The sequence below is a fragment of the Homalodisca vitripennis genome, chromosome 1 (genome assembly GCF_021130785.1).
Source record: "Homalodisca vitripennis isolate AUS2020 chromosome 1, UT_GWSS_2.1, whole genome shotgun sequence".
Taxonomy (NCBI): Eukaryota; Metazoa; Arthropoda; class Insecta; order Hemiptera; family Cicadellidae; genus Homalodisca; species Homalodisca vitripennis.
This window is the reverse complement of record NC_060207.1, coordinates 126,798,146-126,810,586: the sequence shown is the minus strand read 5'-3', so window position 1 is coordinate 126,810,586 and position 12,441 is coordinate 126,798,146.

The window sequence follows — 12,441 nt, the reverse complement described above, 5'->3', positions numbered from 1 at the left end:
CTCTCTTACGTTATCACCCCTTGTAGGTGTCTCAAATATCTTATTATTATATACCCTCTTTGAGTCAGCAGACTTGGATTTATTTTGTTCCATTACTAATGTTGTATCTGCATATACGACACACACACACACACACACACACACACACACACACACACACACACACACACACACACACACACACACACACACACACACACACACACACACATCATATATATACCGGGTGTCGTATATACGAAGAGGTTTAAACGTTTGATTTTTACCAAAATAATAAAATAGGGTTTAAAAATATTCTGTGAAAATTTCAGCTCTCTAACAATTTCTGAAACAAAATAGTGGAATTTTGAAAAACTATACTTTAAAAATAGTATTTTTGATTTTGTAAAATTATTTATTGCCATATTCTAGAGAAATAAAGCATTCCAATCAGTAAATTAGAACGTAGCCTATTAAAAAAACCTACAATTACAGTCCACAGTTATTCGAACTGTAATCCATTCACAGCGACACACTGATAACAGCGATTAACAAATGATTACGATTCTGGCCTACTGCTAATATTGTTCTAACTAAATCACTAAAATTAAAGCACACGAAACTCTATTCGAATAATTATTTCGAATAATTGTAGATTGAGAAATGGCAGTTGAGAGTAGTAAATTTAACAGCATATACAATCCAACGCGTCGGATGTTATACAGGGTGATCATTTGAAAACTTCAAACTCGTATTAAAAGACATATCCCAAGAATCAAAATTTAGTAAACGGGAGTGTATAGTACTAATTAGGGAAAAAAACAATATTTTCAAAATCGGAGTGCTCACCCCCATGCTCCCTTAGTACCCAAAATCAAAGTTTTAAATGGAAACTAATACCTTGTGACAATTGAAGGTCATAAAAATGCTGCATTTTGGTTAAAAAAATTGAAATCGGCCAAGCTGTTTGGTGTCAGCAGCCAATAATATAATTTCTTACACAACAATTATTATTTTACAGACTACTGTACTACTGCTAATAACAACAAAATTACTCACTGGATACTGTTGTAAATCCTGTTCAAATAAAATGTTCAAATTGTAGCTATTGTTGTTCAAGCAAAACATTACCTGTTTTCAAATTCTTGCCTAACCTTTCTAAAAGTTTTCTCTGCACTCAGCAACGATCCTGCTTTTCAAGTCTTTGATACCAGTAGGATGTGTTTTGAAAACAGTTTTTTTGAAAACTACGAACACACTATTTGCAGTAATAGCAGTGATTGAATAATAAAGTTCGGGCGAGGTAGGGAAGGTACTAGAACGCATGTGCGATGAAATGAAATCTTGAAACCAAATGTTTAACATTAAAACTACAGTCTATTATTAGGTAAATATTATTATCGCCCTCATGACAAAATTTCCTGGATTTGTTTTGGAATTTCTCCGATCATAAACACAGATTTAGGCTGTTTAGATGTATCATATTGTTAGGATAACATTGCTGACAATGCTGATAATGAATAATAGCAATAAATTTTGGTTTTTATTCTGAAATTTACATAACGTCAATGTTGTTTGTGCAATGACATCTTGCCTCATGTAACCAATCATGAATCGTTACACACGGGACCCTATATCTTGTGTTGGTTGCACTAGGTCCTACTATTCCAAGGAAAATAATACACTCTATTGATCTTGCATCAACTGCGGGCGTATAAAACGTAAACTATGTTTATTGGGAAAAAATCCACGTCCACGCAGACAATCCGCTATTCATTTGACTAGACTATAAGTATTTACAACACAAAGTAGGTCATTTTACCTGATCAGAATATTGACTACATGAGTACATGACGTAAATCTCTATCACTCCACACAGCCAATCAAAATGTATTGAACTATAGACTATATATAGATCCATAAACCAACGCCAATTTATTGTTTGAATTCAAATTAATTTGTGACTGATAATTTGATAGTGTGTCGGATAGTCTGGACGGGCCGGATAAAATCGTGAATGAGTATTCGTGTATCGACAGTGATGGAATACTGTCAATAGCACACCACAACATGATAACATAAATTGGTAATTGACTTGACAATTATCCATTCAGTAAGAGATCAGTATCATATGTGTTCTTGATTGTTTACCAGACATGTTCGCCTTTCATGTAGTGGTACGCTCAATATGATTATCAGTGCTTTCACTGGGAATGAACTGCTGTATTGCAATCATTCATACTGTTTCAGTTAGAATAGAGAACTACCAGGGGTTTATCAGGCAATTATTATGCACTTTACGAGGTTTACGAATTATATATCGTTATGCATACAGGTTGGTTTATAAAATTTTTCATTATCTGAAGTGTTTGCTCAAGGGCAATGACAATACATTTATAGACAAAATGTGCAAATTTATTGAAGTTACTGAGACCTTCTCCATTGCAATGTAAAAACCACAGACAAATATGTGTTTCCTTAAATTATAAAATGGCGTAATTAATTAACAATAATTGGTCTTTATATCATGACAAATTATACTAATCGTTGTAGTGTTGTTACCAATATTTTCAATTTCTTTATGGTACAGTCTAATGATTAATTAGAAATTTCCGAGAATATCATTAAGAAACTAGAGGCTTCAACCCCTAGAGTTTCTTCAACAACTAGAGTTTCTTCAACCCCTGAAAATGAGCGGATACCTAGTACAAGCTGAAACGACATGTTTAAGTCTGCTGTGCTGTAAGTTGTTGTCCGGGCGAGGAAGTTCCGTAATTTTGTGACTCTCAGCATAGAATATACTCAGCATAGAATATACTTTTCTATGTCGTAATTATTACACATCTAACTGTCGTATGTCCTGTTTATAACGTTAGTAGTTTGGTTTACGTACAAAAAATAAGCTATAAAGAAATTAGTGCTAATTTAACAGTTTAACAATGGACTGAATTTAATTATTTAATAAGTTTTATCTCTCCAACTAGAATTCTTTCTATTGCCTTGCGATCGCTCATTATCTTGACATTTTTAATATAAATTTATTCATTAGAACTAATAATATTTAGAAACAAAATATTGTACATTATGTAGCCTACATTTTTCTAATTTTTGAGGAATCCTTGTAATTGCGTGTAGCCTATAGGTTTGAATTTTGAATTGGAGCCAAATATTGGAGTCTTCCTTTGCAATTGCAAATTAAGTTATTTCAAATTCCTCGTTCATCATTGCCATTGCTTTTAATTTGGCGTACATTGTTAACACATATGAACAATATCCTTCAACGTCAGCCGCTTCTATCTTATGTTTGAAAATCATCAAACCTCCACAGCAAAATGTATTTTATGAAATGAAAAATATTTTATAATTAGATAATGAAATACAATAATATGGGTTGTTCTTCTTTAACGCACCAAACACACACACACACACACACACACACACACACACACACACACACACACACACACACACACACACACACACACACACACAATTACTAAAATTTTAGATACTAAATTGGTAAATGTAAAAACTTACAATTTCTATTGAGAATATTCTACACAAAACTCAGTCAGTGATGTGTATATACCCTTTCTTTGCACAAGCATTGATCAGTTATGAAATACATTTATTAAATGAACTAGTTGTACACACTTAACTAACGATCAACATTAAAATATCTGTAACAAAAGTGTTTTATTATCTTATGGTTGGTTACATGATTATTACAGGCTTTAGGCATAGATTATGTATTTGCACATTACAAGGCTAATTAATTAGTTAACTAACCATTTCTGGTAATTACTACTAATGTCGTTGTGGTAGTAGTTGATTGATTTAGTAAATATATGGTTTTACTGTAATCATAGCTAGTGACAAATTAAAAAATGTCAACAATGTATTACTTTTATTACATTTATATATACGAGTATGTCATTGAATTAATAGCATTGCATGAGTGATAAACCTTTGTCAAATAAGTTAAAGGGAAAGTGAGATATAGGCAACAATTTTACACATTGAAACAAAAGAACTGAGTGGCAAATCTCACAGTATCGGGAACACAAACGTTCCCTCACTGCTACACACAAAGCTTGAATTAGAATTGCATGAGATGGGTTTTATTTCTTCCTCTGTGATATATATTCCATCACTATTTCCTTTACTGGTAAAACAATTTAACTATTTCTAAGTTAATATATTCCTAATTGATAATGACGAGATCTCTGCAATATTAGGTTGTGGTAACCTTCTATTTTCATGCTATTTTACAATGATTTTATTAAACAGTAGCACCTTTTATGGAGGATAAAAACAATGGAGCTTACACATTTTATGCTATAGTCAAAATTATCATTATTTTATAACTAAATTATAAAAACGGTTGCTTGAATCAAGATACTCGTGAACCGCAGAAATTCTATATACCATGAAACAGAACTGCATGATGTCGAATAATGAGCGAGTAAAAGCTGCCAATACTATCCAGGGTACATTAAAATGTTCAGGTATAAGACAGATTAAGTTTATGTTGCTATTATGTAAGCTTAATCATTGATCTATAACTCCATAAAAATGTATTAACCTAAATCCTTCACATTTTCAGAATGTAGACCTTCAAATTCTCTTCTTGATATATATGTGGTGCGACCTGAGAGTGGCTTGTAGCAATTAATTATTTTCCTTGTATTTTTGTACTGTATTCTTGGGCATATTAGTTTTTTTACACTGAAGTTTTACATTATATTGAGCCGGGGCTCAGTTTGGACAATTTATTTTTGTCTTACTTTTCCAACCTCGGCCACTCTTATCAGTCGGTGGGGGAGTCACTCCGTCAAGTATTGATTTTCTGCCTGGTTGAGGTCAGCTGGTTGACCTTGACTAGTTTACCGACCAGCTGTTCACCGGCACCGGCACTGGCTCTGGCTACTGTTCGGAGCGGTCAGACGTTCGGAGAAGCTTACTGTGTTCTGGCTGTTCTTTGTTCTTCCCGTTTCTCCATGGCTGGCTAATTCACCGACTTTCGGCAGGTAATTGTCTTTTTCTCTCTCTTAACTTATTTAGTTGGCGGTTTTTCTCTCCCACCCAGACATATATTATCGTAGATTAGTTATAAGTAATTTATATATATTTATTTTGTAACTTGTGTTCCTCGTGTACGTGTTCGTGTCGCAAAGTGTTCGTTCCTGTCTTTCGTACCGTACGTTCTAAATTTGTTAATTTGTATTTACTATGCTAGTTTAGTTTTTTTATTTTGCTCTAGCGCTTTCTTACTGATCCGTTCGGCGAACGGAAATTATTTATTCCGTGTACACACTTTGTCTTTTTAGTGTAAGCGAGACGGTACAGACTTTGCAAATTTTTGTTACCTCGTGTTTTGTGTTGCGTGCAAAATTGGGTGGCAACATTCATGATTTCGATTTTATTATTTAATTATTGTTATTTGGGAAATAATGTATTGTTATTATTTGTAAATTATATAATTATTATCAGGCCTACCTTACAATTAATATTTAATAGCAAAATGTAAATTATTATAATATAATGATTAAAATCCAGCGAATTATAGTTACAAGTAAATGTTATCACGCTTAATCATTTAGTATGGCTGTCCTAGCCTATGTAATATTTAATATTGTCACCAAGTAGTGCATCTTAAAATACTTGGTGTCTTGAGTTATTTTTAGGAAATAGTCTTTGATACTTAAAAGGTACTGTTAGTTACAGATTGTTATTTTTTTTTAATTGTTAAATTTAAATATTTGATTATACTTTGTGGCAAACATAATTAAGTTTTTATTATTTCTCGGGTTGTAGTAAAGTTGATCTGAATTTCTACTGGTTATGTTGGGATTCTACAGGGTCCCCGTGAGTGCCGTCAGCGGGACTGATGCGGCGAGTCTGCCCACAGCACTGAAACCAACTGAATGCCCGCGCCCTGCCAGCGCTATTGGACCGGCATCCAACCGGAGTGTAGTGCTCCCATTAATTTCTTCTGGAACAAGGTTGGATCAGAAATGTTTTTTACTTCTTATACCCCTTGAGAGGATAGGCTTGTATGGAGCGCTGCCAGATGTTAGATCTGGAGGAGGGCCAGTATATTAGCCAGTATTATTTAGTTTAGTTACATGAACTGAAGGGGAGGATTTCATCTTTAATTCGGATTCGTGGAGGCAACTAAGCCCCGCCTCCTTCGAAAATTGGCTTTAAATATTTTTTTTTAATTTTCGGCTACCAACTTGAAACCAAATTATTTTTTAAAAATAGTGGGCCTAGAAATTCTACAACCTTTTCCCTCACCTCAGTTCATAAAAATTACCAGTTAAAATTTTGCTACTGCCGTACCTGATATATGTTATTTATAAACCAAATTTCTATTTATTGTGTTATTATTATATTATTTATTTATTATGTTATTGTCATTATTGGAATTATATTTATTGTTGTTATTTAGTTTTTTAAGTTACGCGGTGCACCGTGGTGCTGCATAATTGTATTTTGCATGGAAATGTTTGCCACCTACTAATTATATTTCTTGTACTCGAAATCTTGTCTCGTTTTTGTCTCTTCCCACTAGTGGCATGTGATTGTTTTTTTTTTTTATGATTTGCTCCGAGTTTGGGAGGGGCACGCTTCCGAGGCCTCCTGTATTTTTCACTAACTCGGAACAATATATATATATATATATATATATATATAAGTATTTAATTTAATTTTAATAATATATACAGTATATATATATATATATATATATATATATATATATATATAATATATATATATAATTTAACAAATAGAAATAAAACTTTCAGCAAAGACGTAATGACCAACACTTTTAAGTTTTATTGATAACATTGTGGTATATATATATAGGTTTATTTCCATTTGTTAAATTATTGATAAGATTAAGTAATTGTTATTAAATGACAACTCTACAGTAAACTTTAGCCTTTATTCTCATTACAAGAAATAAAGCTTAAAAAATCCTGTTTTTGCAATACGTGGTTTTTATTACATTTTTGGAAGAAACTTCATATTCCGTTGAACAGTTGGTGACTATGTTGTTAAGCAGTCTTATAGTTGACATTTTAACTTCACTGATTTAGGACAGTAAATACAAAATCACCAAGTAAACAAATATTTTGTTTTTATATGTAACTTATAATTAGTTGTAATTGTTTTTCTGAACTTATTGTTATGCCATGTAAATGTAATAGTCAGTGTGATAAGTTGGCTACTACATAAGTCCAAATTGCACTCAACAATTATCGCGTTATTTTAGAAATACATTGGGTTAAAGACAGAAGGAACTTATAAGATAATTGTTATCGTATTAAGGCAATAAGTCCTTTTAAAAAGGAAATAAATCACGGGTGAATGAAAACAAATTTAAATTTTTCTCAGTTTCTATACATACGTTTTATTAAATTTTAGTGGAAGCTAATTATTTTGAAAAATATTATTTGAGATATTAAGTTAGCTCTATAGTTTTTGTCCAGTTAAAGTCACTTTCAAAATTCTACACTAGAAGTTTATGTATTATAAAACTGCATTATGTTAAAGTTACTTCTAGCATTAGGGGAGTAATATTTTACTACATCATACAAATTATTGTAAAGTTAATTTACAAATTTAAAATTCAATTTAATTAACATGAAAACGATTAAAATAATGTTGTTTTTAACGTAATAAACCATTTTTACCAATGAAATAAAGTATATTTCAAGTTGTAGGTTCTTTATTATTTTTTATTTTACCTTTCTTATATTAAGCTTCACTATTCCCTAGTTATATACTTAATTGTAAATAAATATAATTATTAGTTACTTTATTAATCTGAGAAACAGACATATATTTTTGAAAATGATAATATGTGATAACTTTGCTGTCTTCGATAACACATATATCGAAGACAGCAAAGTTTCCAAAATAATTACAGGAATAAATGAGTTAACATGTGAAACCTCCACATAACTGCTGTTTCAAAAAGTATTTTGAGATATATTGCTACAGTTACAAGAATTTTACAAACACATTTTTAGAATCCATATAAGTAAAGATAATTCCCCCATTATATAAGTCACATTAAAATAAACAGTTCCTGGGATCCCGTTGGTGGATTAGTTAAAATGGGTTCACTTTAAAGTGCTACCGGCGTTAAACCTTTCTCTGGTATAATCAAGCAATCGTTAATTATGAAGGAAGTTCTCTAATACCAGTATTGTTACAAATGGCTCTGAGCTACATTCAATGGAACAATCGTTTGGGAATATTCGTAATATTTCTACTTTCAACTTAAAGAATAAACGACTGGCGACAAACCAGTAATGATTTGCTTTAATGGCACGCATTGAGGTCATTACAAACAAAACCGACGTAACGAAGTCTGTTTGTTTGGTTTATCTTTTCGTATCAGATTATTATTTGGATTTGATTTTAACGAATTTCATATGAAATACACATTAAATTATAACTACAGATAGTTTAATAGTACACACTATGTTTGCTTATAACATAGACAACATAGACATAGAACATCACGGTTTGATTTTGTGCAGCGTAGCTGTTAAAAATGGAAAACATTAATACACGTAAGTTTCGAAACCTTTACACAATGAATGAATTGCTGTCGCATTATAATAAATTAGAATTAATATTTTATTGCTCCTATAACTATTATATTTAAGGATTGAGAAATCATTAATTTTGTAAAAAGTTAAGGTATTCGCTACCTCTCTCGTTGATTTTATTGTAAAATTGTAACTAACTTAACTTACTTGAATACTTCATTTAAAATTTTAAATTATTATTTAGGTTTTACTAGAAATAACACAGAAGGCTTCGGATTAATTTAGATGCTTACAGTGATAATTACAATTTCTGAGCTGTCTCGACCTTTACATAACACAGAAGAGAGTGGATTCAATGTGAATGTTGAGTTTGGATCAATTTTACCTTGAAGTATAGTGTGAAATCCTGTTTTCCTTGTTTGCACATACTCGTATGTTATGAAAAATAAAAGAAAAGCTCAATAGAATTGTTTTATTTGCTTTATATTAACAAAATGGCGCCTGTTTAAATTAATTAAAAGCAAATAAAACAGAAAAATGTAGATTTCTAAAGCAATTGTACGATACCAACTATTTTGAAATGTTTTATACAATTCCAACGGAACTTTTATCAACAAAATCCGTCTACGTGTGAGCGAGCACTACCACTATAAATGTAAGCAAGCACAAGCCGGGAGCAACAGGCAATATTGTCAGTTTAGAGGCATTAGCTGTAACTGCACAAATTTACATGATAACAATTATTTTAAAAGATTTATTGCACTTCCTACGGTACTTTTTTTTAACGAATTCCATTAAGAATAAACGAGCACAATAGCTTTAAAGGTACGCTTACAAAAATCCGGGAGCAACAACCATGTCAAAACAGCTTGATGCCTATCAACTGACAATATTGATTTTTGTACCGACTTGTGCAAGCAAGTGGTCTTGCTCACTTTTGCATTGATGGATTTCGTTGAAAAAGTGCTGTTTGAATTTTAATAAAAATTGCAAAATAGATGGTGCCTATTTATATAAGCCTCAACACTATGATTTACAACTACTTTTACAGTTTTATATAAAACCTGTATCTTTGTTGATAGTTGCCTTTTACAGCTAAAAGAGCAATGTTTTTTTCGAACAAGTTAACAGAAATATCCTCATGATAGTTTATACATAAAGACCCTTAGGTATTACAGCATTGTATGTAATATAGCATTGTTATCGTTCCTAGTTCTGGCCAAAATTTGTAGTTCACCAAGTTTGGTGTAGTTTTTGTAGTTACAAACATTCTAATATACCATAAGTTCTTGTGTACTTAGTTATTAATGATTACAATATTCTCAAAAGGTAAATTTTATATGAAGTGTTTTTTTATTTCCAGTACAAGTTATTTTCCATGATTTCAGTTCAACTTGTATAAACGTGGTACAATTTATTCTTAGTATGATAAATGTGACTCATTTTAGACTTTTCTAGAAAGTTTCGAAATATTTCCAATGTTTATATTATTATTTTCTATAACTTTATTCTTGAATGCTTATTTATATTTGTATAACAGTGTATATTTCATATATACTATATACCACTGTATGTCAGTGTATATATTTTCATATATACTATGACAAAATGGCTGCATTTCAAGGATGAAATCAATTTACTTGAAAATAATCTGTAACTAAAGATAGATTTGGGGAAAGCATGAAAACTGGAGCAAAAATCGCATTACGAGTACGGGTGACAGTTGACACGATGGCTGGTGATTTGCTCGAGGCGCTGTGACAAATGTGATCTGACAGGCGGGACCTGACAGAGAGGGATTTGTATCACAAGACTCAGCATACCCTTATATCACACCCGTTACCGCTACCGGGTCAGGAAATAAAGCTTTGACATGTGAACACAAACAGTGTCATCTCTTCTAATATAGGTAATAATTTCAAAGTCTCGTGCACGCTTACGGATTTTAAATTGTGGATTATAGTGTTAATGTGAACTTTGAGTAAAGTCGGAGACAGTTCGAGTCCATTGAAACACTCTTAATTACTTAAGCTTTGACACTGACTTATTAATTGTTGGCGTTAATATGCTGTTATTGGCGTTTATTAATTCATTTATAAAACATGAAACATTGGAACATAATGTGAATTAAATTGTAAAATCTAAATGTACATAAATTGTAACTAGCGCTTTTATCGCTATGATTAAAATACAATTCTAGGTTGAACAGCTTTATTAGAATGAAGTATATTTATGACATTTGTAATGTTTCGATTTAATTCACAAATAATTAAATGATATCGGTTTTCTTCACAAATATTCATTTCTTATGACTTTGTGTCTGTATAAGTAAATCAAGGGTTAAGTAAAAGAGTGACATCTTCAAAAAACTTTATGCAACGGGACAAGTTCAATAAAGTCTCCGTCATTTTTCAAGGATAACTGTGATAAAGTTCACGAAGTACCATTCATTATTGTGTTCTGAGAAGTAGATTTTGAAGTGTGAGTGATGCAAACAGCGTGATCTCTTTTAATATAGGTACAGTAGTAACTTCGGTTAGTAACTAATATAAGTCTTATGCTCGGTTTTATTGTGCCTTGGTAAGACTGTACCACGCTGTCCTTTAAAATAAACTTTTCTGTTCACCATAAACGCATTATACCATTGCGCATGTTTTGTCTCTATTATCATTTTAGGGGTTTTAGATATGTTAATTAATAGCCTACCTATCAAAGAACGAGGTTATTAATTTGAAAGTAAGCATTAGACGTAAATCCATTGTCAATAATTTAAATATAAGCGTGAACAGTGCCACCCTAACGCTTTACCAGTATTGATTTGCAGATGATCCACTACAAACTTGCGATGTCCGTATCTACTGCGGGATAGGTGGTTGAATCTCACTAATCTCTGCGTTAAAAGTTAGTCTTATATCTTTTAACATCAGCAGGGATTTGATTAATCCAAAGTTTTGCTGCATTTCCAATCGTGCTCACTATATTTAACACCACCACAATCTTGGTTCTTACTGCTCTGGATTATATTGTTATTCTTTGGATTCTAGTACTGAGTTGACGAATAAATTAAATTTTGTTTTATTTTTTCCCTTATCCTAAACTAATATTTTGCATTATTTGTAATTTGTCTTATATCGATGTCAGATGTATTATTGAATTTGTTAGCTTCACAATAAGATTTAACAATCGTTTTATTGAAAGGTTAGAGTTAGAATTATGGCCTGCCCCCTTGGAGGGGATCAAATTTCGGGTCCATTTAATCACTAGATTCTTTCGATAACTCGAGCAGGACCACCAAAGCCGCATTATCTGCTCTACAGCTCCATTCCAGTTTGCGACAGGGTCTTCTTTCATGGCAAACTTAGGGCGAGAAACTTTCCTCATTTTTAGTTCTTACCTTCCTAATTACAGATTATTTCCTTACATCCATATATTTCATAAGATCTGGTCGGCAACTGAATAAGTTAGCTAAAACTACTGTATACTTAACTTTCAGGTTTGTTAAGTCATATGTAGTGATAACGATAGGGTGGGAGAAATGCTCCAAAACATTTCTGTATGAATATCATAAGAATTTAAAAACACAAAAATACTAAATCAAAATTAAATTTTGTTTTATTTTGTTACACTAAGTCTCATATAAAACTGGCCCACTCACAGCAATGTTGCTTACTAACAATATTGGCATAGCTTTTCTAACTAAAGTCAGTCCAGCATTGGTTTGGTCATAGTCAGTGTGTTCAGTGTTACGGGACTGTTTATCGTCCAACAGATATACTCAACACCAGAAAATTCTGGGTTATTCTCAATTATGATTTTATCATCCACTTTTCAGTAAGAACGATTGTGATTACAACATTGGTTTTACTGAAGGACAACGGTTTCTCTTACTGTT